Source organism: Prosopis cineraria, unplaced genomic scaffold (assembly GCF_029017545.1).
Source record: "Prosopis cineraria cultivar Desert tree isolate PC_DT_omini unplaced genomic scaffold, ASM2901754v1 PC4, whole genome shotgun sequence".
Classification (NCBI taxonomy): Eukaryota; Viridiplantae; Streptophyta; class Magnoliopsida; order Fabales; family Fabaceae; genus Prosopis; species Prosopis cineraria.
In genome coordinates, this window is record NW_026555335.1 from 26,893,663 (window position 1) to 26,910,245 (window position 16,583).

Sequence of the window (16,583 nt, forward strand, 5' to 3'; positions counted from 1 at the left end):
TTTTGTTTTTAGTTCATGCATTCAATAATAATTTTTTTTAATTTGAATTTTCTTATATTCAAATTATTTAATAAATATTACAAGTTGGAAAAATTTTACTGAGTTTATTTAAATATAATAAAAAAGGGGACTCTTGAATTTTTAAATTTTCACTAAAGGACTCGTACAGATTTTCATTTGAATTTGTGACAGAAATGACAAAATTATCTTCAATTAAATGAACAACATAAATGACTTGCTTTTTCTCATACTATTATTTATTTACTTACGAAATGTTATTCGTTTTTTTACTTTACTTGTTTATAGCCCTGAAATAAAATAAAATTAAAGTAGGACTATAAACAAATGAAGTAGAGAAACAAACAATATTGTGTAAGTAAATAAATAATATACAGTATGGAAACAAATAAATCATTTATGTTATTCATTTAAATGAAAGCAATTTTGTTTTTTCTATCACAAATTCAAATGAAAATCGATATGGGTCTTTAGTGAAATTTTAAAAATTCAAGAGTCCTCTTTTTCATTATGTTTGGTTAAGGGTTCCTTATTGAAATTTTCCCTTATAAGTTTTGTCATTATTTTAATATACATTTATATTAAGTTATTTGATTATAGCATTTGAGAAACTCATCCCCTGATTGGTTGGAGGAGAGGAGAGGGAACATGTTAATGAAATTTTCTCTCCAAACCGGAGGAGAGGAGAGGGAACATGTTAATGAAATTTTCTCTCTAATCCCCTTGTTTGGAGGGGACAAGACAAAGGGAGGCCCCTCCCCTTGATTGGCAAAGAGGAAGAAAGGGAAAATTTTAATAAATTTTTCCTCCTTGAGATTCACACCAAAACACTCTCCTCTCCTCTCCACCCTCCAAACAAACATAAGTCCTTTTAAGCAATTTTGAAAAACTAAAAGTTACTTGGATGAATTGTTTTTACTTCAAAATGTTTATTTGTAGCATTTCTGAAAGTTGACTTATAAAATTTTACAGGTTAAAAAGAAAATATGCCTCTAAACTATAGGTTTATGAGCGTTTAGAATTCTTAATTTATTTTTAGTATAATATTTTACTTTAACTTCTAAAACCGGTATAATATTTCTCCTACTATTAACATTTTTTAACTTTTATCGTTAGTTGACCATAAAAACGTAGAGATTTTATAATTTTTAGTCCTTTTTTGTAATTTCTGGTCATTTTCTATAATTTTTGTCATTTTTATAATTTTTTTTATTAACTAACTGTCAAAATTAAATTTTGTTAATAGCAGGAGGAGCAATATTGATCCATTTTTAAAATTAAATGAGAAAAATATATTAAAAATAAGTTTAGAATCTTAAATATTTTTGGACTTATAGTTTAATAGTTAAATTGTGTTTTAGTAACCCAAATTTTAATATGAGTTACTTTTTAAAAGTTGTTTTTTTGACTTTCAACAACTTTCATTTAATTTTTAGAAAAAACTAATATGTAGGCTATTATAATTTTTTTTTTTCAATTTTGAACTAGGTTCTTATAGTTTATGTGATTTTAATCAAACTTTTATAATTTTATTGATTATTTATGACAATCCCTAAAATTTAAAATTCTAATTTTTTAAAAAGGAAAACTACCAAATTTATATTTTATTAAAAGATTATATAATTTTAGAATTAATTACATAATGTTCATTATTCAAAATTTATATAAGTAGATCTTCTAAATAGTTTTTATACATATATATTTTATATAAAGAATTAATAAAAACATAAGGATTGTATTAAATCAAAATTTATTTTTTTGGGTTAAAACTATTAAATCAATTTTTCTATATCTTCAAATAGTAACATACTTAATCTATCAAATTATAAGGTCTTGTTAAAACGAATGAAAAAAGAAAAACTGTAGGAATCTAACTTAAATTTGAGAAAAATTTAAAAGACCTGTAAATTATTTTTTCCTTTTCTAAATAGTAGAAGTTGGTCTGGCGCATATTTTTCAAATCATTTTTAATTTATCAAACTAATTTTTTTAAAAAAAATGTATACTCCCTCTTATCTTTTCTATAAATCATATTCTAAAAAGTTTTTTTTAATTTTTTACATAAGTTACTTTATCTTGATTTTTTAACTTTTTATATATAATTTTAAAAGTGCCCTCCAGCAAATTTTTTAAAAAAGTGCAACACTTCAATTTTTTAAAAAATTCTTTTCACACATCAAATCATTTTTTTAAAATGAAGGGACAAAATTGAAAATGATTTATTTTAATATAATTTTATCATGTTTAACTAACTCATATTAATTTTAATGAACTAGTTAGAAGTAATTCATAAAAAAAATATTATGAGAAGTACTCCCTTCATTCAAAAATATAAAGTATTTTTTGAGAAGTTAGATATTTAAAAATATAAGACATTTTTAATCTTTCGAGGTATATTTATTGTTTTTTTTTTTTAAATATCTCTATTGATAATGATTTTATATTTATTATAAGATATTTAATAAAGATAAATATAAAAAAATAGGGTTAATTAAAAATAAATAATTACTTTATTAAAAGGTGAGATTCAATTAAAAATATTTTATATTTTTAAATAAAAAAAATAATTTTTAATAAAGGAACTTTTGAGAAGCTAGAGACTAAAAACCTACTTCACATTATTCACTATGCGCTTACAACTGGCAAGCATTTAAGAGAGTTGAAGGCAACAAATTGACTTGGTCACACGTATTAGACTCAACCCAATGGAAACTACAACAGAAAATTACAACGCCGTCTATTTTGGTTTGTTTTGAGAGTAGCGGCAACTTGAAATCGACTTCCAAGTCCACGAATGACCTTGACGTGCGTCAATTTTATTCGTCAATCATTGCCTAATTAACACAGATGACCTTGACTTTTCGTCAATTTTGTGCTAGTTTGAAAGCTTCATGACTTATTTTAATATCAAAACCACCATTTCATGAAAATAAATTCAAACATACTTATTACATCATAAAATTAATTATAAACTTAAAATTATAATTTTTTAAAAAATATCCAAACACTTATTAGATATGTCAATGTCAGTTATATGAATATAAAATTGTAGTTTTCTTCAAAATACTCAAACAACTTCATGCTTGCTAAAATTGATTATAAACCTATTTGGGTTAAAATATAATTTTTGGCTTGAGCTTCTAGAAGATAGGAAACTAATAGGAGCTAGAGACAACTAAAGCAACACTTGGAAAATAGGAGGAAATGGAGGAAGTTTAGATAAAAAAAGAAGCTAGTGACCCTAAAAGAGTGGAATACAGAAGTCTTCTACAAGTTGCTGAATACAACTACATCACTGCTAATATTCAAAATCTAAATCTATAAAAATTGCTCGAGAGGGGAGTGAATTGGGTTAATTAAAAAATTAAAACAAATAATGCAAGATTTACAAGTCAAGAGTGATATCACCAACTAGGCTAAGCGAAAGGAAGGAAAGCTTTGCACCGAGTCTTCATCTTGGTTCAACTCTTAACCACTTGAGTCTACATCCAGTCCTTAAGATACTCTTGAAATTTTTTACTATCTCTTACCAAGATTAATCCAGAATTTTGGTTGCCACATTATAATTCAAACTCTTTCTCAAGTTTGTTACTCTCCCCCTTACTAAGATGTTTTAATTCCCTTAAGCTCCCTAAGCTTAATTAACTTTTTCTCTAATGAGAAATATAGAAGGAAATATAAAAAATTCAATACTAAATCACTGCTATGAAAACTCTCCCTTATAGAGGGGATATTCAATCAATGAAGTACACTGTAAAGCAAATGTAATAGTAGAAAGTAGTTAGAGAATGAATGCAAATAGTGGCTCAATATATCTTCACTATCTTCTTCTTCATAAATAAGTTCAATTTATAGTTGGTTCTAAAGATTTATCTATTAGACTCATAAATCTGCCATTGATTACTTCAACTTGGATTCTCATAACTCTTTCATCTTTTAAGGCAATGAAACAATGCCTTTTTGACGGGTTTGCATGTTGTTAGCGCCTTGAGAAAAGTAATGGCCATATGCATTAAATGCTCTGAAAAAGAGTAAAAAGAAAGATACTGGTAGAGCAAAGGCATACAAGTAGGAAGCAATAATCAAGGAATGTTGTAAGAGATTAATTTTTCTCATGGTTGTTTTAGAAACTATATTAGGATGATAGGAAAAAGTACACAACACATTAAAGTTGAAAGGATTAGAGATTGTAGAAGATTTAGGATGCTCTATTTTCAAAATGAAAAAATAGAGGAAAAATACTCAAAGACTTACTAGTAGAAGTCATGACATACCGATATAAGTTTGAAGGTTTTAGATAAGAAAGAGAAGACCTCATACTAGAAGGTGAGAGATATACTGGTAGGATTAATTGTAAAGTACATTGATTGAGGAAAATATCTACCGATAGCACTAAAGACATTTGAGTAGGTCTCCTACTGGTAGAAGTGTTCACAAGATGAACGTTTGAGAGTAGGAGAAGACATTTGTGTAGATCTTACACATACTAGTAAAAGTAGGACCTTTGAATAGGTTTAAGACATACCTGTAGGAATAGCATAATTACATAAGGTTGAGACATTTAAGTAGGTCAGAGATCTTTAGGTAGAAAAGTGGCATACCAGTAGGTATGACATATACCAATATGTTCAAGAACATATCAAAATTCATTTTCAATTAGATTTGAATCAATTCTAAATGGAATAAAATTAAGGTTAAGAGTAATCAAAGAATTTAAGCACATAAACTTTCTTTCCTAAACTTTGAAAATTTTGCTTTGCAAAAAAAACTTCTCTAACTTTTTGTAATCATTAAAACTAGGGTTCAACAGAATCTTCATTAGACTTAGAACTTGGCTTTTAAGCAGTAAATACAAGAAGATGCATATCCTTCACAAATAGAAAATCCTTCGTATTGCCCTTCTGCAAATGATAATTAGTGTCATTAAAGGAAACCATCCTATTTATATTTGACTCTATCATCCAAGCAATTCAAACAACCCAACTACTAGGCTTTGATACTACTATAATGAGAAAAACACAATCCAATAATTTATATGTGGTGGAAATAACTTCTTATCACTTTCTAGGATCTTAGTGGAGGAATTAAATAGATATTAAAAAAATAAATAGCACAATTCAACACAAGATATCAAAAATTATTAACATGAAGAACCGCTCAATGCATAAAAGTCATGGGTCATCCTATCTAATGAAAAACAACTCCACCATGATAAAAAAAAAGGGTAGAAGAGATTCTCAACAAGATGCACAAACAAGTACAAACAACTAACCAAATCATCAAAGCAATAGCATGCTTACAAATGAAAATGAAAAGGATGAAAAACATCTAAACTAGAGGAAAAATGTTGAACTAAATAGCTCTCTCACTAGGCAATGAATTGATAATCCAACCATTAAAAATGACAAACCAAAAGTTTCAAAACAATTAACAAAATTTTAACCTGATCCAATGGTTAACGAATCCATAAATGCAAATTTACTAAAATTATCCTATGAACAAGTAAAAATAGATTTCTTTCCTACTTTTTTTAAATGATTTCCCCTAAATCTTGAATACAACCTCTCTCAATCATCAAAATCTGAACTCTCTCTACTTTAGTTAGTGAGACTCATAATAGCTATGCTTCAATATTGGGTCATTTTCTACAAAAGAAGAGAGCCCAAACCCAACAAAAAAACACCATATGATAGGAAATCCAACATTATCAAAATACATTAGCCAAAGGAAAAAAAAAAGACCATGACATGCTTAAAGAGAATATGCAACCAAAATGCGGTGGAAGAAAAAACTCAATTCTCCATAAATGCCCAAAATGCAATATTTCATGAATGAAGAAAGTGAGGCCTCAAAGGTCAATATATAATGGATTTAGAAACTCCTTTGGCTACTCTCCTAGTAGTGTTGGCTCGTTTGGTAAAATGGAATTAGGAGTAGGGAAGTGGAACTTTAAAAATAGGACGTTTGGTATACTAGAATCCACTTCCATAAAAAAAATGGAACTTGGTTTCTTCCCCATACCTATGTGATCATATTCCTCCTCTCACTTCCTTCCTCATTTGCCATATTTTCCCTTTAACCTTTTCCCCTTACTTTGACCTAGATGTGATGGTGCTTGATAGAGATGGATGTTTTTACTAGAATCAAGAAGTAATGTGCTGTTCACTAACAAATTCGGTGGTATCCCCCCTTTTACATTTGGAATAAGGAAGTGGTGTGCCATGTTAGTCCTTATGATTCTATTTGTTGAACTTGTCATTCCCAAACTAGAGCTTCCACTACTTGATGAGAATACTAGATGAGTAGAGCTTGTTGGTCAACTAAGGGTGAATTGGTAGGGGATAGCTTATAATGAGTGTAATGTATGTCTTGACATTACTAGAACATACCATACAATCACAAAAGTTAAATAGGAATCCTTAACCCTACAATCTCATAATAAGAAAAGGGTATAAAATTAAGTTATAAAATAAATTGAAATCTTTAGAAAGAACATTAAAATTTAGGTTCCTACAAACCCTTTTTAAATAAATAATTGAGCTTAACATGTAACATCCCAAATTTCTAATCCTATGTTAATGATTAATTAGGAATGAATTGGTGATTTAATGTAGGGATTAGAGTTTTGAGTTGTGAAGTGACATATTGACTCATTGGAATGTTATATGAATAGATATGAGTAGAAGAGCAGGGTCCTGAAGTAGAGGGTGTGAGCATAGTAAGGATTTTCTTCACTGTGTCACGCACCATGGCGGGTGGCAGATGCATTGTGGCACATGGAGTAGAAATTAGATTAATAAGGATGGGTTTAACTCAAAAAATAGAAGGGACAAATGTGGGAAGAGAGGTTTAGTATGGAGAAGAGCTAAGGTTGTGCTAGGGCAAGCTAAATCAGGAGCAAGGACGACGTTTCCTGCTCATTACTTATTAGGTAAGTCACATACTGCCTTAACCTCCGAATCTACCCTATTTTCTCTTAGTCTTAACCAATGAGAAAGTGAATTTGGGAATCTTAAGGAGTTGATTTCTTATCCAATAGTAATAAAAAGATTCCTGGAGTTAAACTAGTGCTTTGTAATTAGTTAAAGTCGAAACGATAAAATTTTAAAGCTTTAGGCAAGGATTGCCCTAATCTAGAGAGAGAGTAGTGAGAGAAAAATTGCTAGACAATGTCAAAGCTTGAAATAAGGGATGATTAGTGGTAATGTGCATATTTGAGTATGAAATGTCAATTTGATAGCAATTAAGTGTTTAATTACGATAATTTGGTCAATAGAGGAATTGATTTTGAAATGCCAATTCTATATAAATTCTAGTGTGTGACACAAGAATTACGAGAGAGGAGCTTGAATAGGGTTGAAGTTACATGGTCAACCCTTTCTAATGAACAAAAAGGTTGAGGTAACCATATAGTTTATTATGTTTATTAACTATTATAACTGTGTAGAAGTGAATGTTAAATTTTAAATTGTGAATTTATGAGTTTTAGCATGAACTCTGCATTGTGGAATGAATTTAAAAATTTATAACACAAGGAATTGTAAGGGCAAATCCAAAAATAAATGGCTAAAACAAAGGCCAAATTGTAATTTTCCTAATATGTGGATGCTTGTCATGGCCAGCTAGTTAAATTTCTGACATGCACCATTTCATTGTCTAACCTCTGATCGAAGTAGTTCAAGTGCTTACATGAATTTAGTTCGGTCCTCTAGCTAATGGTACCAATTTCACACTAAAACAACGTCTTGATTGAAAGTTGGATACTCGAATGCAAAAGGATATGTTTATAAGCTTTTACACATATTCGAGGTGCCTAAATGCAAACTATAATGTCCGCCTTGACAATACCAGAACAACACTTAACATACCATTATGATCACCATGATTAATTAAAATACCTAAAATAAAGTCATCACAACCCATAAGTTTAGAAATAGATAGTTCAAAATATTGTGATTCCAAGATAACCCTTTTTGAAAAGCCGTTTGACCTTAAACCATAGATTAAAATATGTTACAAAAGTTAACGAAAGCGAGAAAGCAAATATAACCTATCGAACAAGTACTAAAAGAGTCATTTTTGATTGTCCAAAGAGTACTCCATCCACCGCAGTTCATATGCCATCCGTTGTGATGGATGGCGTAAAGAATGCAAGGTTCTCACTGTGTAATGCACCACAACGGGCATGACTTGTGCCATGGCACATCGTTGCTATCATGATAGCATAACACTTTAGATCTAACTTTTAGAGTGGGCTATTTTGCCATTTGACATTCGATTTAAGTGGTTCATGCATCCACACATACCTCTTTGAGCCCTTTAATTATTAGTACTAGTCTCATACCTAAATATTCAACCATCTAAAATTTGGACACCTAAATCCAAAATGATCTATTTTCAACCTATAACACACGTAAGGGTGTCTAAAACTCACAACCTAGTGTAAATAGCTTTGGAACTACTTGGACTAACTTAAATGGACCGCACACAACCTGATAAATGAATTATATCACAATAACAACCATATATACACAATCTAGTCATCAAAACCCTGAATTCAACAAAATCAAGGGCTAATAATATTATCTCAAATAGCATACTTTGGCCAACCACACATGCAAAACATTACAAGATCATTACTTGCATTAATATCTTGACTTGTGTGAATATTTCAATACAAACACATCATTCTAGGTCGAGATACATACTCATACATCACAATTCTCATGTGAATACAAAGCAATAAGTGATCCTATGTTGGCATAGAATTCATAAGCTATTCGTTATAATATTAAAGCATATAAGGGAAGAGCTATACAAACAAAGCTCTTCAATCCTCATTAATCCCTTCCTTCCCTTTATCCCTGCCAGAGCCCTCACTTATATAATATAATCACAGGGTGAGATAAATATCTCACTAATAGAATAATTCACAATTATCAATTAACATGCATAACCTTAAGCAAGTAAAACTCATATATGTAAAAACACTCATTTATCATATTCAAACATAAGCATTCCTATAATCACAGGTTATTTCTACTCTAGCATGATCATTCTATCATCCAAGCCTCCAGATCACCCCTATTAAAACCAATGGCTCTAATAGATTAGGTGCTCATACACAATGGCCTGAGCTCACCTTCAGTGGTAAGATCACTCAGCTAAAGGTGTCCTCTCCTACTTTTGAACTATAGTTTTCCCCTATCACACAAAAGTTAGGGTGTCCTTACTCCAACACCATATCACACTGATGTTAAGGAGCGTAAATCTCCAACATCACATACCATGTGGGTACTAAAAAGATAATCTCCAATACCATACCTTACTAGGCACTAAAGAGGTAAATACTATATGAATTTCCACTACTCTTTCCCAGGGGTGAACTCCCACCCCTTATCACGATCATGCCTAAATTTCTTATAATTATCTTATACTTGTATCAATACAAATTACTCATATAAGAAACTTTCACAAATTCATTGTTTTTAAATCATTTCAAATGCATAAAATCCTTCTTTCAAAATATGCAAGCCTTTAAAATGAATGTATGCAAACTACATATTTACTCATAAACAGTTAAGCATTTAATCAAATAGAATAAATTATTCCATTACCTCAATCCTTTTGTCACAAAAAGTATTACTATAGTCTAACATTTGCTCCCCGCAGTCCACATGTGTAACAACACTCAAGCAATACTTAATCTACACAATTAAGCAATAATTGTCTATTATCACTCTAATGAGACCCTAAAATCACTAAATTTTGGATACCCATTATACCAAAAATCTTATTTTATCAATCAACTCTTTCAACACACTTTATTAATCCCATTTAGCACCCAAACATACTAATATCACTAATCATTTACCCACAGTATTCCAAAACTCTAAATTTTCACTTTTAGGTTCTTCCAAACCTTAACCAAAATTCCAAATTACTATAAAACCCATAAACCTAGGTTCAGAAACTTGATTTAACTTCCCAAAGACCTTAATTAAACTAATGGGTTTAGTCAAAACCTAAAGAGAGATAAAATCAAGCCCCAATCGTACCCAAAACCATCAAAATTTGTATAAAAGAGAGAGGGAGATGTGCAAGAAGCTTGCCCAACAATATTCAAGCTCTAAATGCTTCCAAGATAATATTGGTGATTAGCTCTAGTATCCCTCAATGTCTCTTCCGTCACCTCTCTCTCGTTTCTCTCTTTTCTTCTTTTGAAACAAATGTGATTTCACACCTGATTTAACCTAGATTTTGGCCATGCACTGTGGCATACGGCACAGTGAGTTGGTTAACCTGTACACCATCTAAGCTCATTTCTAAGACTATTCAAAGGTTAAATAACTTTATTAGTGTCCTAAAAACACTATTAATTTATAAATCACCTATTTGACCAATTTACCTTTTTTAAACACTTGAAGTTTCAAGTTGAAAAATTTAGATGTTACATAAGTTATAGTCTACTAGCCTTAATCGAGGCTTGAACCAAGTCCTATGGACCAAAATATACTTGATTGAGCAATCAAAAAAATATAATAATCATATAATCACATTTTGGCCACTAAAACCCAATTTCACATGTACAAAAAAGGGGCATTTTCACTATTATAATCATTGGCCAACCAAGAAAATTCATGTTAGATATAGCAATACAACTAAGGGAGTCAATTGGGTGTTAATATAATTTTTGATGCTTTAAAACTTTTTTTCCCAATAAAACAGACTATTAGAGTAAGTTTTAGCAAATTTAAGTTCTAAACTCTGATTGCAAGAATGCCAAAGTAATTTTCATAAGCTCAATATGCGTAAGATCAGTTTCTAAGTGGAAATCTAAGTAAGGGCATATAAATATATCAAATCCAATTTTACATACTAAAATAAAGCATAAACTAAGATTGCTAAAAATATAAAGAGACAGGGGAAGAGAGATTACAAAACATGATTTATCCTAGTTTAGCTTTAACCATTTAAACCTACATTCAATCCTTAAAACACCTCTAAGATTTCTTAACTGTAATAAAAGCTTAAGTAGGAGGTTGTGACCACAATATAACCATAAGTTTAGTTCAGACACTTGTAAGCTATTACGACAACTCACTACACTAGTAAGCTTTTTCCACCTAAGAGAAAAGCCTCTCTTTATTACAAGGAAAATCTCTCCCTCAACTTTACAAGGATTTTGAGTATGTGAATCATCAATTAAAACTATCTCTAAGAGGAATAATGAGTAAAATGAGCTTTAATACTCAAATTGTGAAGATATAGATGATATTAGCTCAAGAATAATGATTTTCATATAATAAGAGTATAAATAATGTAAATCTCATAAGTCAATGATTTCTGAGCTTCATCCTCAGTTAAAATAAGTTTTGAGTGTTATATTTATAGCCCATAAAGTGAAATAGCTATTAGAGACATGATATGACCATTTATAGCTGTTGGAAATGTGTAAGAGTAAAGCAAAGGTGTAACAACAATTTTTCTACAAAATGCATTTAATGATGTTAGAGCTCTCATTCAAGCATGGACAAGCATGATCCAAGCTTGGATGAGTTATATGTACCTCTCAAACAAGTATGTGTTCTTTGTAGTTGAAGCTTGACTTAAATGATAGAAAGCTTGGTTCTCATTCAAGCTTGTATGGGTCTAATTCAATCATGTTTTAGTTAAGGATCAAGCATGGATTATATCATAAAAGCCATTCAGTGAAGAACAAGGCTTCTGGAGGCTATTTGATGTATGTTTGTAAATGATTCACACATAGATTGGATCATAAAAGCTATCTAATGAAAAATAAGGCTTCTGAAGGCTATTTCATGCATGGATGCATTAAGGATTCATGCTTGAATTGGACATTGAAGCATTTCAAGGCTATTTCAAGCATGGATACCATTTTCATTCATGTAGTATTGGCAGGCATATCTCTTCAAAGAAATTAGAAAGGCTATAACTCACTCAATACAACTTTAAATCTAGAAAATTATATATTGTTGGAAAGTTATTAAAGTCTAGTTTTTTAAAAAATAATTTTCACATTCAAATTCAATGTAAGTTTTGAGATATGATCAAAAGAGTGACCAAAGGTCAAATCTAAACACTGTGCAAAATCAATATCTTGATACTCAAGTTCTAAAAACCATATCTTTTTGTAGAGAACTCCATTTTCAATAAATTAATTATCATTGAAACTTTATTGCAGTCTATTTTCAAATGAGATATGTTTCACATTAAAATAATTTGTATAATAATATATATGGCTAAAACTATGAACAAAGGTCAAATCTGATTTTTTGCAGAATTCATATTTTAAAGCTTATATTTCAAGTGTTTATAACTTTTTCGACTTAATTTCATTTTGACTAAATAGAATAATTTTAAAAAATTTATGGAGTTAGTAATCAAAACATTTCAAATCTTCTAATATATACATAACCAAAGATGAAAAATATGATTATAAAAAAATTATGTCTCACTCTTTCTCTTAAGAACTAAAATACATGTTTTGATTAAAAATATCTTGAGCCAATATTGTATATCTAAATCAATGAGTTTAACATAAAGACTTCTAGCCTTAGAATATTATATCTATCAACTTCTAGGCTTCCAAGGTGTATTCAAGCTTTTATGAATGCCTTTATTCTTCTTAAGCTCTTCTTGGATCATCTTTCTCTTTATCTTTATGTACTTCAATCATGAGTATAGCATACAAATGATGACTTCAGTTTCTTCGTCTTCATGCTCACTCTCATCTTCACTTTAAACAACCTTTAAATGATATGATATAAATAAGATGGTTAGTTCAAGTATCAAAATAGAATCAATTTAAGTTCTAGAAAAATATAATAGTATAAAATAACTTTGATGTAGGCAAATCATTTTTTCAAATCTCATATAGTATGGAACAATGCAAGTAAAAACATTTTAAAGCACTTGTTCCATAGTCATAGTTAACTACTATAGATATGTAATCAATTAGGCATAACTTCTTGAACCCTAGTTTTGATGATTACAAAAACAAAGTTTGTTTTTTTAGATTAGTGTTATTGGTCAATTCAAGGAAATGAGGTGTTTATGTGTAAATTCTTTGATTTTCATGACCTTTAATCCATTTCTATTCTTAAAATAATTATTTGAATTATTTCTTGTCCATAAATTGGTTTAGCTTGAATTAAATTAATTTAAATTTGTTGTTGAATTTATTCTTGGATGTACCAGTATATATCTTTCACACCAATATGTCAATGTTCTACCCATATGAATCTATTATACCCAAATGTCTTAACTTTATGAGATCTTGACACTTTTACCAGTATGAATGAACTTCTACCAGAAGATGTAGTTTTTACTCAAATGTTTAAGTTCTACCCAAATGACCAAGCCTACCTTATTTATGATACTTCTATCGATATGTTAGACTCCTACCCAAATGTCTTATGTCTACCTAAATGTCCAACTTCCTACCAAAATGTCCTACTTGTTTCTTAACATAAAGCTTCTATCGGATATCTCTGTCATACCCAAATGTCTCTTTCCTACCGGTATATGTCTTCAAAAATAGATGTCTTTTACATAAATCATTCCCATATAACTCTTTTCTATCCGTATGAAGCTCTTCACTGTCTACATCAAGGCATTCATACTACTATAGGTATATCATTAGAGATTTTAGCTATATTTTTTGTAACTTGAATAGAGCATCTTGAAGCTTTTCTAATCTCTAATCTTTTTTACTTCTAAGTCTTGTGTTTACTTTCCTATCATCCTAGAATACTCTTAAACATAGAAATAGATGAAATCAAACTTCTACTCATTCCTTGATTTACTTTTTCGACTTGTATGAATTTTCTGTACCAGTATTATCTTTCTTTTACCTTTTGTCAAAGCATTTAATGCCTATAACTGTTAATTTCCTTAAGGCACCAACAACACACAAACTCATCAAAAAATACTGTTTATTGCATCAAACAATGAAAAACTCAAAAGAAACAATAAGAAAGTATTTAATAGAAAATACATGAGTCTAACAAACCTTTTCAAGAATCAACTATAAATAGGACTCATTTATGAAGCACGAGGGAAGAAAAGTTAATCAAGCCAACTTTACGCATTTATTCTGTAATAACTTTTTGATATTACATTCATTATTCTAAGAGCTTCATTGATTGTATATTCACTCTAAAGAGAGTTTTATTACAGTAGTGATTTATTATTAAACTCACTTTGTTCATCTCTGTATCTCACTCTTAAGATAGAGAAACTTAAGCGTGGGGAGATTAAGGGTATTTGTAATCACCTTTGTAAGGGGGGAGAATTTCAAACTTAACAAGAAGTTTGTACTGTACTGAGGAAACCAAGAGCCCAGTGTAATCTTAGTGGATATAGTGAGAAATTTAAGCATGCCTTAGGGACTAGATGTATGCTCAAGAGGATAGAGCTGAACAAGGATAAAATCTCTATGCAAATCTTCACTTCTCTTCACTTAGCTTTATTAGGTGACAATGTCCTCTCTTATACTTATATTTTCTTAAATTGTTTTAATTTTAATTAGCTCAATTTATCCCCTTCTCAATTAGATTTTACAATTGGTATCAAAGTTGGTTTGCTCAAATTTAACTTAATAGTTAGAGTTCAAGATCGTACTAATGTCTAATTTTATAAATGATAATCTCAAAGAAGGACTGTTAACCACTAGGCCACCAGCTTTTAAAGGAGAAGACTATCCCTTCTAGAACCTAGGGGCACTTGATAAAGAGATGTTAGACATTGTCACTAAGGGTCCTTACATTTCAATGACAATTGGAGATAATAGGCTGATGAGAGAAAAGAGAAAAGAAGAATAGAGTGATGAAGATAAGTGGCTCTTCAACCTCAATGCTAAAGTTAAGCTTACAATAGCTTGTGCACTCAACCATACTGAGTACTATTGAGTCACACATTGTACAATGGCTACAAAGGTGTGGGATATATCAAGGCAAGCTCATTTAAGGAAAATAGAAAGAGCAGTCTCATATATAAGTATAAGACATTCAAAATGAAGGATGGTGAGACCATTAAGGGGATTTATAGTCACCTTCATAAGGGGGAGAGTTTCAGACTCAATAAGAAGTCTATAGTGTACTAAAGTGACCAAGATCCCAGTGCAATCTTAGTGGATATAGTGAGAAATCTCAAGGATACCTTAAGGATTGGATGTAGGCTTAAGAGGATAAAGCTGAACCAAGATAAAATTTTTGTCCAAATCTTTTCTTCTCATCACTTAGCTTTATTTGGTGATACTGTTCCCTATTATACTTATATCTACTTAAATTTTTTTAATTTTTAATTAGCCCAACTCTTGGGCAGATTTTACATAAGTATAGTTAACTAATCCATATTTTTTATCATCAAAACTTGAAATAATGATAATATCCAACAACTTAGTCATCACCGAGTCATATTAAACAAACCCTATCATGCATTTACATGAGTAATTTGGCCACACAACACAATCTCATCAAGAGATACATAGCCCAAGCCAAATTACTAAAATAACAGTCATTCAAATTCATAGAAGTACATATAAAAGGATGATATACACTTAGTTAGCAATGCAACTGTATACATATATACATATGTGTTTATATATATATATATATATTCAAAAAAAGAAGAATCAAAAGTCCACGGAATATAATGAAGTAGAACTCATCTACTCCTTGCCTTCACTTGCCTTCCTTTTACCTTTAGTTACTCTATCACCTATAAAAGTTGTAACCATAGGTGAGAAAAAGTCACAGTAATCAAATAAACTATACTATCTATCAACTAGTTAAATCATAAATGAGCAAGCAAAGTGGGGATAGTAAGATAGATTATATAATCATAATGCCACAAAGAGACATAATAACTGATATTTCATAATGCATGATCCATAATGTCCAACTGAACCTCCTATATGCTTGTAACTAAATTAGTGGGCTAATAATACAACTAGGCTATGTTTATATGACTAAATCAACCTGAGCTCTCCAAATAGGGAATGTTAAGGGCTAAGGCTCCATTGATCATTCAAATCTCAGTTTCTCCCTTTATGAATAATTGAGGTGTCACATACCTAACTATCACTATATACAGTGAGCTTGGACTTCCAAACAAATATAATCGAACACTAAAGCCACAAATAGTGTCAAGAGATACCACATGGTTTTATTCTACTCTACCTAGGATGAACCTCCCACCCTCACATATACAATCATGAAACCACATGTTATGATCTATGTCATATAATCACAATCTTGCAACCCCTTGTTGCATTGATCCACATTATGCATACACCATCATGTTTGCATATAGTCAATATAATCAATATCACATGCTAACAAATATCTATATAGTTATATTCTCACATACATGATTATACACAAATAGCCATTTAAAAATAAGGTTATTATTTTCTAAAACTAAATTCCCACTCTACACGAGTTCTAAAACAACTCACACCCATATGCTTGTCCATAACTATAAATACATGTTTATAAAACCTCATGTATTCTCTAACCAATCAATAAGTATAGTACGTC